Source organism: Schistocerca cancellata, chromosome 4, assembly GCF_023864275.1.
Source record: "Schistocerca cancellata isolate TAMUIC-IGC-003103 chromosome 4, iqSchCanc2.1, whole genome shotgun sequence".
Taxonomy (NCBI): Eukaryota; Metazoa; Arthropoda; class Insecta; order Orthoptera; family Acrididae; genus Schistocerca; species Schistocerca cancellata.
In genome coordinates this window covers 585,598,156-585,611,280 of record NC_064629.1, presented here as the reverse complement: position 1 = coordinate 585,611,280, position 13,125 = coordinate 585,598,156, and the positions used below count along the sequence as shown (strand labels likewise).

At 42.9% G+C, this 13,125-nt stretch overlaps 1 protein-coding gene across 1 annotated transcript in view; it reads left to right on the top strand.

The window, feature by feature from the left end:
- LOC126184524 (uncharacterized) overlaps positions 1 to 13,125 on the top strand; it is a 260,194-nt gene that overhangs the window by 169,606 nt on the left and 77,463 nt on the right. The window contains exon 2 of the mRNA XM_049926924.1: positions 12,115 to 12,173. The gene's annotated coding sequence lies outside the window, so the exon portion shown is untranslated. The remainder of the gene's footprint in view (positions 1 to 12,114; positions 12,174 to 13,125) is intronic.

Sequence of the window (13,125 nt, the reverse complement as noted above, 5' to 3'; positions counted from 1 at the left end):
GTCTTTAGAACGAAATAGATTACGGATTCTGCGTATTAGGGTTCCTACGCTTTGTTGGTAGGTTTCTGCAGGTATGTGGCGTTAGATGTTTGCGCACAAGTCATGTAGTTCGCGTAATTAATGGGCCGCTGATTTGCGTACGCGATGATGGCGCCCGATAACGACCCAGATGGGTTCCATAGGATTTACACCAGGTGAACCTGGTCGCCGAGTCATCAACGTGAGTTTATTTAATGCTCCCCAAATCACTGTAGCACGGTTCTGGCTCAGAGACACGGACAATTATTATGCTGGAAGATGAAATCGCCGTCCGGGAGACATAAAGCATAAAGAGATGCGCAGATGGTTCGCAGTAGTCAGCGTGTCTTCGACTACAACAACAGGGCCGTCCCGTACCCACTGCAATCGTAACTGATGATGTCGTTGGGTCAACATGTGAACACGGAGGGGTGGTCTGCTGCGGAGCTCCATGTTCAACAGTGTACGATAACGGCGTGCCCCAAAACACTTGTGCGTGCTCCAGCGTTGTACTCACTGTACTCTTTTCGCAGAGATGCCACAGATCGGTCAATCCTACTTTCCAGAGCAGACAAGCCTCCGTACCCCACGTTCTGTGAAGAGTCGTGGACGTCCAACCATCTAGCGCCTAGTGGTAGTTTCACTGTCCTCCTACCTCTTTCCGTAGCTGCTCAAGATAGTCGCCCGTGAACATTCGACCAGCTTCGCCGTTTTCGACACACTCGTTCACAGGCCCTGCGTAATAACAACCTTCCCTTTGTCGAAGTCGCTTATTTCAGTGGATCTCCTCATTTGCAGCCCATCTCTTCGGTAGGGTGATCTCCCGCCCTGTCTGCTCTGCTTACATACTTTTGTTACTGCGTTACATGCACGCAACGCCACCAGGCGCCATCCAACGCCGCTGCGAACAATAGTAATGTTGTTTTGGCTGATCGGTGTACCTCTGACAATCAGTGTGTAGTGCTACCTTGTTTCCAATAACCGAAACCCGCTTCGCAACTGCAAAAACTACGATCAAAGGTGAGAAGTTGGTTCAAATCCCGGGCCGGTCGTTCTGAATTTTTTGTGGTTTATCCCACTGGCGTCAACCGAATCAATCCAATCGGGTTACTACCGAGGAATCACCCCTTGCGGTCGAAGGTGAAGGAAGACAAAGGCTGCAATGTCAAGAGAGACTTTAAAACTTTCCCCATACACAGTAAAAATGCTAATGTCTTCCATCGTGATGGAAGGCGAGGAACACAGACATGTGACGAGTCCAATTTTTTAGCAATTGTTAGTCAGCGGTGCAGAAATTATCGAGACAGCGTAACCAGGTGTACGCATTTGCGTGGTCTGCTAAGGTAGAGGTAACATCAGTCTTTCCTTACTTATAGATTATAACAGAACTACCACTCAGATATGTTGGAAACTACAGCTCTGAAATACGAAGCAACTGCGCACTTTACATATTAACAAACACTTCGAGAGCCGAAAGAAGTGATATTCGTAAAAATACCGACGATTTGGGACTGACCTGGAATCGAAAGTAGGATCTCTAGAACCATAGTCCAGCATGTAACCACTGAGTCACGAACACAGTTTTTTTTTGTGTCGACAGAAAAATACTACGTTGCTAATTGATTTACATGGTCCTACTATTTATGTTCAACACGTGTGCAGTTGTCATAGCAGTGTAGGCACATATACGGGACATCAAAATTTAATACGATTTCTATAGTTGCTGCTTTTCAAGCCTGAATAGCATTTTTATAACAGATGTCCAGTCATTATTGGCAAATTTCGAACGCCATCACTTACCTGTTAACTGCAAATAGTTCGAATTTCCATGTCGTACTCGTCCAAAAGAACTGTCACGGAAGCAGTATCGATTCTCAGTACTTAAATCGCCGATATTCGCCTTAACCTAACCTAACCTACAGTTCGAAAAAATTACTTCGAACTTCAGCAATGTGTGAGAGCTAACTAATACTTCTCTATTATTTCTTTCTTTTCAACTTCCATTTGTGCAAAACGAGATACATTCTTTCGTTGTGTTACTAGCCTGCGAACCGACGACTGCAAATTGATCGACGAAATTTTGCTCGTCTGAGATTGTTTACACAACACACATGGTTTTTCTTGCTAACTTAAAGTAGTTTTATAGACGCTATCCTAATAGTAACACACAATTTGTAGAAGTATTGTTTCCTGAAGGTCTCTCTCAATAAATTGGAGTCTTAACATGTTCCCGGTAGGTATTCATAGATAACTGATAAGTGTGATTGACCCCAGTGCGTGCCCAATGATCACGTAGTGAAAGGAAATAGATCCTCTTCGTCTACTCGCGCCCACCTCAACTGCACACCATCTGGTCAAGATCAGTAATTGTGTCCCGATAGCATGATTTCTCCGCTGATTTCACTATGTTTGACTTCTTTTTAAAAGGCTCTGAATTAAAAAGGTACCAGCTGCCTCATTCTGCCTTCCTCAGCATCCTTAAAAATTTTCCCAAAAATTCCCGCTAGCAATGTCTCCTTCGCTCTTTTTATACCACAAGCACTTTCTATTATCTTCCAGTGTTTATTACTTCACCCGTCTCATCCCCACTGCCACTGCCTCCTCCTCTCTCAGCATAAGAAAGCGCTATTACGTTTGTATGCCAAAATTTTTGGGCAGATTTTTGAAGGTACTGAGGAAGGTAGACAGGGGCAGCCAGTACACGACTTCCCAGTGTGTCTTTTAATAAACAGGATCATATTCGCCTTTTTTGTGCTCCGATAGAAGCATTTTTCCGCTGGTTCCCTTCTTTCTCCTACCACAGCGGAGCATATAATTCATACGGAAAGAACTTCATGGGTCACTAAAATTCTGATAGTTTATTTAGGTGAAACTGAAATAACGCAAGACTAATTTTACACCTCAGACCGGATTTTACGGTGGCAGAAATTTTGCATGTGTTTCAGTACAACTCGGGGTTCTCAGAAGCCTTCTGATAATAATGGAGACACTTGACAGCATATTTCTCTGTGCTATGTCACACAGGGCCTCGCTTTGAATATTATACATATATTTTGCGAGTACAAGTAGGGTAACTTTGAACACCTGTTCTCGGAAAAGACAAAGGTTATCAGGAAAATTTTCATCATTGTTAGAGGTAGGACCTTAGAAATATGTCGTAGAAGTTACAGCCTTTTGCTGTGCAGTCGTCTTGGAATCCGTGACTCGGTTTCGGTACCCAAAGACCATATTTTTCGTTTTATCTCAGGAACCATCCATGAACTAAATAGTGCCTATGTAAATCCATGAAAGTGCACCGTAGACCACATCTAATGCGAAAAAGAACCACCCGATTTGTTCCATATCCCTAAGCTGGAGGAAGTGTGTGTTATTCATACTTTGGCCCTCTACTGTAGGATAGTTACAATAACACGGCGGTCGTTCTGTTGGGTACACAGTGTCCCTAGCCCAAGGGCTACCCAAAACGCTTCACCCGATCTTCCAATTACAAATAGAATCCCAGGTATGAGCCCCAGCGTTGCGTTTTGAAACATTGATAACGCACGCTGTCCCAGGCGTACCTATCATTTGAAATTGTCTGTTGCTGTCAGTCGATGCGCGATAGCTAGTGCTCACTGTGTACTGTTAGCACACGTCAAGTGAATTCCTTCCCCGCGCGTGGAACTGTGTTTGTTTCCTTCATCGATCCGACATGTGAATTTTTGTTCGGTAACGTCGTTAGAGAAGGAAAGTGCTAATTGGATGAAGTAGTGCAGGTCTTGATAGAAGGTGGTGGTAGCTGAAGACCTGTGACAGTTCCTTAGTGGGAGTCAGGAAGCTTTCATCATGCAGGGCAAGGCTCACGGTGGTGTCGCTCGGCAGTCGCTAATACGTATGATAAACAAGGAACGTAACCCGCGCGTTGCGCAGTCCTGCGTACCCAGGCGCACCGCCGGCTGCAGGGCCAGTTTTTACAGTCTCCCCTCTCCCTCCCGCCTTTCCTCCTCCCCCTAACATTTTTACTTGTATTTCTCCTCTTTGGTCTGTCGTGACAACTGACTGGGCTGGATCACACAGCTTGTATTATGGCCCTGGAGCTGGTTGCACCACGACAGTCGCAGTAGCAGACCAGTAGTAATGTCGATGACAGCAGTGAGCAGATAGAGGCAGTTTTAAGAACGTCTGGTGAAATGCAAGTAGGTTCGAGAAGAAGATTTCACTTTGATGAAACGAATGTCGATACGGCTGTTGTCACAGCGTCGAATACGCTGCCAGACTGAGATTCATTGGAAAAATCCTAAGGAAATGCAATCCGAAAACAAAGGAAGTAGGTTACAGTAGGCTTGTTCGCCCACTGCTTGAATACTGCTCAGCAGTGTGGGATCCGTACCAGATAGGGTTGATACAAGATATAGAGAAGATCCAACGGAGAGCAGCGCGCTTCGTTACAGGATCATTTAGTAATCACGAAAGCGTTACGGAGATGATAAACTCCAGTGGAAGACTCTGCAGGAGAGACGCTCAGTAGCTCGGTACGGACTTTTGTTGAAGTTTCGAGAACATACCTTCACCGAAGAGTCAAGCAGTATATTGCTCCCTCCTGCGTATATCTCGCAAAGAGACCATGAGGATAAAATCAGAGAGATTAGAGCCCACACAGAGGCATACCGACAATCCTTGTTTCCACGAACAATACGAGACTGGAATAGAAGGGAGAACCGATAGAGGTACTCAAGATACCCTCCGCCACACACCGTCAGGTGGCTTGCGGAGTATGGATGTGGATGTAGATGTAGAAGTAACCTGAACTAAATCAGCTGGCCCGAGCGAGACGCTTCGGGTTTGCCGTTCTTAGTTAAGCTCCCCGATGTCACTCATATGAGTGCTGAAACGATACTTACGGCGAGCAACTTCAGATTCTTTCGATCCACTCATACTAAAACACGTAACAAGTTCGTTGGAGAGGCCATTTTCTGCAGCAGGTATATGAACTGTCACGTTAACTGAGTCTTCCGTCGCTTCTTGGTAGAACATTATTATAACAAATGAAAAGGGCTAGTTTGTTTTTGTTCTGCAGTGTTACTTTTATTGTGTTAACCGCTTTTCGGCTTCCAAGGCCATCTTGAGACATTTTACTAACTTGTAAGCCGAAAAACAATAAAAATAATAGTGTATAACAAAAGCGAACTAGCGCTTTTCATTTATATGAACTTTCGTTTGAGCAAAATGCCATTTTCTTGCTGCGGTATTGGTATATTCAGAGATGTGCTTTGCATTTCATGCGAAAGGCATATTCAGTATGATTGTTTTTTTTCTTTTTTTACCTGTATTAATCGTAGCCGGCCGCTGCGGCCGAGCGGTTCTAGGCGCTTCACTCCGGAACCGCGCTGCTGCTACGGTCGTAGTTTCGAATCCTGCATTGGGCATGGATGTGTGTGATGTCTTTAGGTTAGTTAGGTTTAAGTAGTTCGAAGTCTAGGGAACTGATGGCCTCAGATGTTAAGTCCCGTAGTGCTCAGAGCCATTTGAACCATTTTTTAATCGTAGATTTAAAATGGTTCACGTCTTATTTGCATAAATGAAAATTTGACGCATACTGTCACTGGAAGCTTTCGTATTCGTGCTGTTTCAGAGCTTGTTCTGTCCATCCTATGTGGTAGGAAGACGTCACTGATGATGAGCTCATCATTTAAAATGGTTGTCTTTTGATGGCATCTCCACAACTATTGTTCATTATTAGAATGTGTAGAACAAGGCGACGGAGGGAGAGTGGATAACATATTTGTCAGAGGGACTTTGTTACGACAGTAGTTCAGTGAACTTAAAGGATAGGAAGGGAGGGAGTTGTAGAAATGTGGAGCTGCCATTGCTTTAAGTGAGAAGGGACGGTGGGTGTTTCGAGAAATGTAATGACGGTAAAGATTATTTGAAGGGATCCAGGGGGCAGTGAGGGGAAAGGGATATTCTGATCACCACCACTGGAGGTTATGTGCTATTTATTTCTGTCAACGTAAAAAGTGAGTTGTCACGTGCATTAGTTATTTAAAAGTTTCTGCATTGGTTTGGTGTACTTGAAAAGTTCATTATAAAGTGATATGTTTTTTGTTTCATTCTTACGATTTTCATCTCTTCCCATCTAGTGATCGGCTTGTGATTATCTTCTCAAAGGTTTTCTGCAAATGTAGAGGGATTCGTCCTATATTTCCAGGTCCTCATGTTTCTATTTCTTTGCCCCACATACTTCGCGCCACGTGTGTTCTATTATAAGAGGTACATTATTTCTTTCTACAACATTTGTTCCTCTCGTTAGGTATAAAGTTTTCAGGATTGAAGTGTTATAGTCGCTATTTTTATACCTCATCTTATTAAAATGTGATTTAGTGAGTTTAAATAATTAAGACATGAATTGTTAAAATCTGTGATTCATAGATTCTCTTAGTCCAGAGCACAGTTCAATGTGCCTTCCTCATTAAAGATTAAATAAGTCTGGGAAAAATACTAATACTGCAGCAAGTAAGAATAAGCTATTTTTTATAAATGAATTTAAAACAAACTTGGAACAGTTCACAATGGTTTCGGCCTGGATCTCGAAATCAGGTCTTCGTAAGACTATTGCAGAACCATTTCTTGTCTTGCAGGATTGCTAACCAAGCAAGGTATGTAATGACATTTCTGCAGAGTTCGGTAGGAAGGAAGAGGTAATTACTGGCTGAAGCTTTGAATAGGGCCGTGATGTGTTCAAATGGGAAGAGGTGGGAGGGAGGGGGATCTTCAGAGATACTCGTTCCCCACGAAAGCAAAGGTCCCGATTAGTTGTGGTTAGCACACAGTTTTAAACCTCGTTTTATTACAGCGTGCACCTCGCTGCAGACTGACAGATTTAGTCTTGAGTACTGTCTGTTATCGATTTTCCCGTGCACGCTACATTTGACTATAAAAGTAACAGCAGCATTTAATGCAAATGACTGACAAGTCTTTAACGAAATATTAAACTAACCGTTATTTACCTTCAATGATGTTGCTGTTTTACTGCCATGTTTTTATTGCCGCTCAACTTAATGTATATAAAGTATTCCACGTCTTACCTAGAGCAGAAATTTTTTCTGTGTGTCCGCCATTGCACTGCGAAAGGTTTTCATCTGTTTATTGCTTCATTAAAGCGCGAAGTTGGAGACGACAGCTCTCTGTCGTATTATGTACAGAGTTAAAAATCACACGACGCAATGCGTGAAAGATGAAATCTTCTCACAGCCCGATTTCCGCGTTGGTACCTTTTTCTTATGGATAGATAGTATAACAAGGGACTCAAGGAAGGATTCACTTTTGTAGTGAAGGCACGCAAGAAATTCCATGCTTAATCTGGGGCTGCTTCCGACAAGACGAATGGAGCAGGGTTCACCTGTATGTGAACCCAGTCGCCAAGCAGCGCCGCGGTTTGCAGTCTTACTACCAGTCAGACCGACGCATGAATCATCCATCTTCGATCAAGGCGGCGCTTCTCGGAATGTAACTCATCAAGGAGTTTGAGTGTCAATGTGTATATTAGCCACCGTTCTTCCTGCGATAGGTTTTTTGTATTTGATCGGAAGTGCTTGTTTCAGTAATAGGTTACTCCAGCGCACGTATTTACCTGTAAGGAGCAGTCAAATGAAAAAGAGACAAAGGGAAGAAATGTAACCCGTTTATTTTAAAAGTAATCGCCACAACTGTCAATACATGCATCCCACTGTGAGACAAGGCGGTTAATCCCTTTACAGAAAATGTTTGCGATTGCTTAAGGAAGCAGCTTTGTGCAATTATTTTAATCGGAACGAGGGACCGATGACCTTGCAGTTCGGTCCCCCCCCCCCCCCCTTTTAAACCAACCAACCGTAATCCTGTATCATTTCACTGACTCGCTCTCCCCTATTTCTCTATAATACAAAACGTGCTGCCCTTCTTCGAACTTTATCGATGTACTCCGTTAATACTTTTATATGGTAAGGATCCAACACCGCGCAGCAATCCTCAAAGACAGGACTAGCAAGTGTAGTGTAGGCAGTCTCTTTAGTAGATCTGTTGTATCTTCTAAACGTTCTGTCAATAAATTGCAGTCATTGGTTCGCATTCGCCACAACTTTTTCTAAGAGTCCTTTCCAATTTAACTTGTTTATAATTGTAAATCCTAGAGATTTAGATTTGACAGATTTATCGTGTAACCGAAGTTATACGGATTCCTTTTAGCACTCACGTCGATGACCTCAATTTTCCGTTATTTAGGGTCAGTGCTAATTTTCGCATCATAAAGCTATCTTTTGTGCCGGCCTGGGTGGCCGAGCGGTTCTAGGCACTACAGTCTGGAACAGCGCGACCGCTACGGTCGCATATTCGAATCCTGCCTCGGGCATGGATGTGTGTGATGTCGTTCGGTTAGTTAGGTTTAATTAGTTCTAAGTTCTAGGGGACTGATGACCTCAGAAGTTAAGTCCCATAGTGCTCAGAGCCATTTGAACCATTTGATATCTTTTGTAAGTCATTTTACAATTTGTTTCGAGCTTCTTATGACGTTACTCGACGATAAACGACAGCATCATCTGTAAACAACCTAAGATGACTCCTCAGATTGTCTCTTAAATCGTTTATATAGGTAAGGAACAGAAGAGGACCTACAACATTACTTTGGCGAACGCCAGCAATCGTTCATTTTACTTTAATGACTTTGTCTATTACTACGAACTGTGACCTCTGACAGGAAGTCAGTCGCATAACTGAGACGGTATTCTATAAATATGCAATTTAGTTACAAGCTGCTTGTGAGGTACAGTGTCAAAAGCCTTCTGGAAATCTATAAATGCGGAATGAGTTTGAAATCTCCTGTCCATAGCACTCAACACTTCGTCTGAGTAAAGAGCTAGTTGTCTTTAACAAGAATTGTATTTTCTAAATCAGTGTTGCCTGTGTGTCAATAGAGCGAACATTATGAAGTACCTCGAAGAGAACGAACACACTATGAAAATAATGCTGCATATCGACGTTAATGATATGGGCCTGTAATGTAGTGGATTATTCCTATTGGCTTTCTTGAATATTGAATATTGGTGTGACCTGTGCAACTTTCCAGTCTTCGTGTAGGGATCTTTCGTCTAGCGAGCGGTTGTATATGATTAAGTATGGAGCTATTGCATCAGCATGCTCTGAATGGAAACTAATTGGTATACAGATCGGGCCGGAAGAATTGCTTCTATTAAATGATTAAAGTTGCTTCACTACTCTAAGCATTCCTCCTCATTTTCCGTGACACTATTGGGTCGGCATTGTTGTATGGGATGAGGTAATGTTGGTGACAGTTGGCGACAGAACGCCCTTCCCTACGCCGCCCCTTTACCCCTGTCATCCGGGACAGTACCATGTCTGCGTCTGGAGTAAATCTCATGTTCGAGTGAGGACGTTTCCTAAATTTTGTCTAGCCTATATCTCAGGCGGAACGTGGATACCAGCCCGGCGTTCACCTAGTTGTAGGTGGGAAACCGCCAAAAAGCACATCCACTCTGGCCGACTTATTAGCCCGCCTCGTTGATCCGGGGCTGTCTTGCCTCCCCCGATTACGTTAATGGCAGGTTAATGCGCTCGGCTTTCCGGGCAATTTTTAGGGCATAATACCTGATCGTAAAGATTCACGTATTAAAATGTCACTAGCACAACTGCTTGATGAAACAGCAGATTAATTAGTTGATTGATTGGCGGGAACTCAAGAGGGTTTTGAAGATCGGATGACTATAAGACACTACATAAACCATAACTCAAAATAGACAATTCCAGATGTACAGATACCTCAGGGGAGCAGTGTAAAGAGACGGAGATCAATGCAGGCTTCAGACAGGGAGGGGGTAATCGGCAATTTTGTTCGCCACATTGCTGGATGAAATAAGTGAAGTGTGGAGAATAACAATAAAGGAAATGAACATATCAGACGCACCTTGGCGATCAGACCACCACCAGGACACATTTGGATTGTCTACCTTTTGCAAACACTAAGTTCACTGATAGGAGGAGATTGCAAAAATAGTTAGTCAGTTTGAATAAAACTACAAGTATAGTATATCTTAGAACATTGCTGAATATACTAAAGGTAGAAATACTGGACGGGACGTGAATGAATTTAAATCCGTGAGTGAATGTGTAGCGGGAGAAAGAAAAGCAATGAGCTGATACGAATGGATGTAGAAGATAACGGTTTGTTTCATAACTTGTGAAGTGGACAATAAAAACAATGTAGAAATTCGTGACAACTAGAAACTACACGACAACAATGACGCACATGGTTGTAAGACAGGCTGAGATGAAAAAGCTTCGAAGAGAGGGCGTTGAGCAATTAGAGTAAGAAGTTTAAAGACGACTCTTTTGTGCTAGCCTCAGCGGAAGATACCTACCACGACGAAAGTATCAGCAAAAATCATAATGAAAATATTGGCTGGTCTTGTGATGAGGGTGGAAACAGATAGGATGATCAAAGTGGTCTGGGAGACAGCCCGCAGAAAGAAAGAAGGCAGAAGCCATGTGGAATATGATAAACACCGTGACAACTGGAGTATGATGTCATTCAAGGTGGAAAGAAAGATAGTCGGGAAATATATACGCCCTAGCCTTTATGAAAGTAAAACTCTTCAAGCCGAAGGTTGGTTTATACGCCGCAGGTCTTTACTGGGCGAACTCTATTGGAGGTAGTATGCCCTCGGTTTCCTCTGACCATTAAACTGATTTTATCTACCGAGCTAGTTACGTACGTTGGAACTTGGAGTGCAAACGACGGTATGGATTAGCATTTTTCACAAATAGATGTCATTGAGTTGAAAGAACCGATAAGTGAGCCTAGGACGGCCTGGAGCTCGAACCTCGGATCTTTTAAGTTGTCAACGTAACCACACCCAACCTTTATATCCGATATCGACTTACATACGGGATATCTCACCTATAGCGGAGAAACAAGAAGAGACTGAAGATTTCAGAACCAGCACAGAAAGATATGATGTTTGGAGTCGAGGAGGAGGAGAAATCCGAAACCACGAACGGCAGTCCATTGTTTGGAGACTGCAACGAAAGAATAAAAATTTTCAAGCAGCAAATTTTGTTTCAAACTGATTATCGTATCAGTGTATAATGGCAGTGTTGACTTGAGGTACGAAAAAGTTGGATAAATTACGTAGACCTGGAAAATTAGTTCCAGACTCGTTAAGTTATCGGTATCATTCATTCAAATGGCTCTAAGCACTATGGGACTTAACATCTACGGTCATCAGTCCCCTAGAACTTAGAACTACTTAAACCTAAGGACATTACACAACACCCAGTCATCACGAGGTATCATTCATTCACAGATGGAACTGAGAACATAGTGGGAAAGCTACAAGCTGCAAGCGTTATATTGAGTGCTATTCGTTGTAACGGCAATATCATGACGCGTTCGTCAGTTAAGTTTCTTAGAGGTGCACAAGACACTCTGGAGAACTGTCAGCGGACGGCGTTTGCTGCCCGGTCTCTTTCTTGTCAAACTAGCGATTAGAATCGCTGTATGTCAGATAGCTTGTCAAGGAGAGCAGGTTACAAAAATTTTGGCTTATCAGAAACTTACAGGGACATTTTTAAGCTGATACGTGCCTTAGTTTTCAAACTTTTTCGGCAGTAAGTGTTGCTCTTTAATTCCAGTTTGCAATTTCTTGCTCAACTGGTTAAGTTAACATTACTTCCACAGTTTACAGACAATCGTCTCACCGCATTATCTTTAACATTACCCTTTCAAACAAAACATTTCTACTGATTTCTTTTAGCAGGTCCGCAAAATTCATTAAAATTGTCTCGTAAAGAAGTTACCCTTCCGGGCGAGACAGAGGAGACTGTGAAATTTCCTGCCTTTGCATATGCGAGAGTACTTATAAATACTGAAACTGCTTAAAAAGATACTTACGTCACCGCTATCCATTACGTGCAAACATTAGCTTCATTCTCAACAGCCTTTTTCAACACAGAAGTTCTCGGTCGAGCTCCTGAAGACTCTGCACCTCGGTCTATGGATTGCAAAAAGTTTTTTTTGTTTTTTTAATTGCGGCGTTGATGTTAATTGTGACGTTTTCCTTGTTCCAGGGGCGATGGCAGCGAGGGACCCATCAGCGCGTAAAGTGCGCAGATAGCCACGCATAAAGGTACGAATCGAGGCTTGACTGCATTCTCCTTTGGAACCTGTTCGTCATAACATGTTAGTGCCCTACTGTTTTCCGATCTTCAGCTGTGTCCTTACTCCGTGACAAGAGGTTCGCAACATTAACTCAGTGGACTGGAGGAGCAGTTTATTACTGTAGTTTTTTAGCTCCGCCGGCTGGTAAAACCGGCGCAGCTTGCAGCACCAGTCTGGTTTCTCCAGTGTTGCATCTAAGAGTAGTACACGGAATTTTACGGTGGAGCATACATGCACGTATGTAGTAAACTGCCACAGAGCTGAAAGATTTTAACGAATCTTCTCGCAGTGTAAAGACACAGTTGAAGATCAAAAGTAAACGCAGTAATACGCCACAGCAATTAGTTCCGTAGAAATATGGACAGTCTTGTCTTTACTGTATCGAGATAATCGCAGTGCTATACAGGAAATTTACATTATTTTGATGTGTCGTACGTTTTGTATTAGTAGATTTTTGTGCACTGATGAACACTGTCGTGAATAGTAGTGACAGATTAGGGAATCCAATATTAAAGATCCACAGTGTCAGGAGTGTATCGAAGATACGAAAGTTTGGGGACATTTACGAATCTCAGCGTAGATACAAGCTAGTGTCTTAAATTTTGGTAGCACAAGAGCATATGCTGCTGCCATAAATAAACATTCCGCTTAAAAATCCACCTGAAGTTTTAAACATATTCCATTTCTTGTTGCGCTTGAGCGAATGTAACACCAGTTCAGACGTAGAACTGAAGAAATTGACAAATTCAGTCATTTGGACCAGTGAGACCTAATGCACACCACTACTCTGAAGTGACAAGTCATGGGATACCGACATGCACATATACCGATGGCGATAGTATCACGTACACAAGATAAAAAGGGCAGTGCATCGGAGGAGCTGTCCTTCGTACTCGGGTGATTCGCGTGGAAAGATTTCC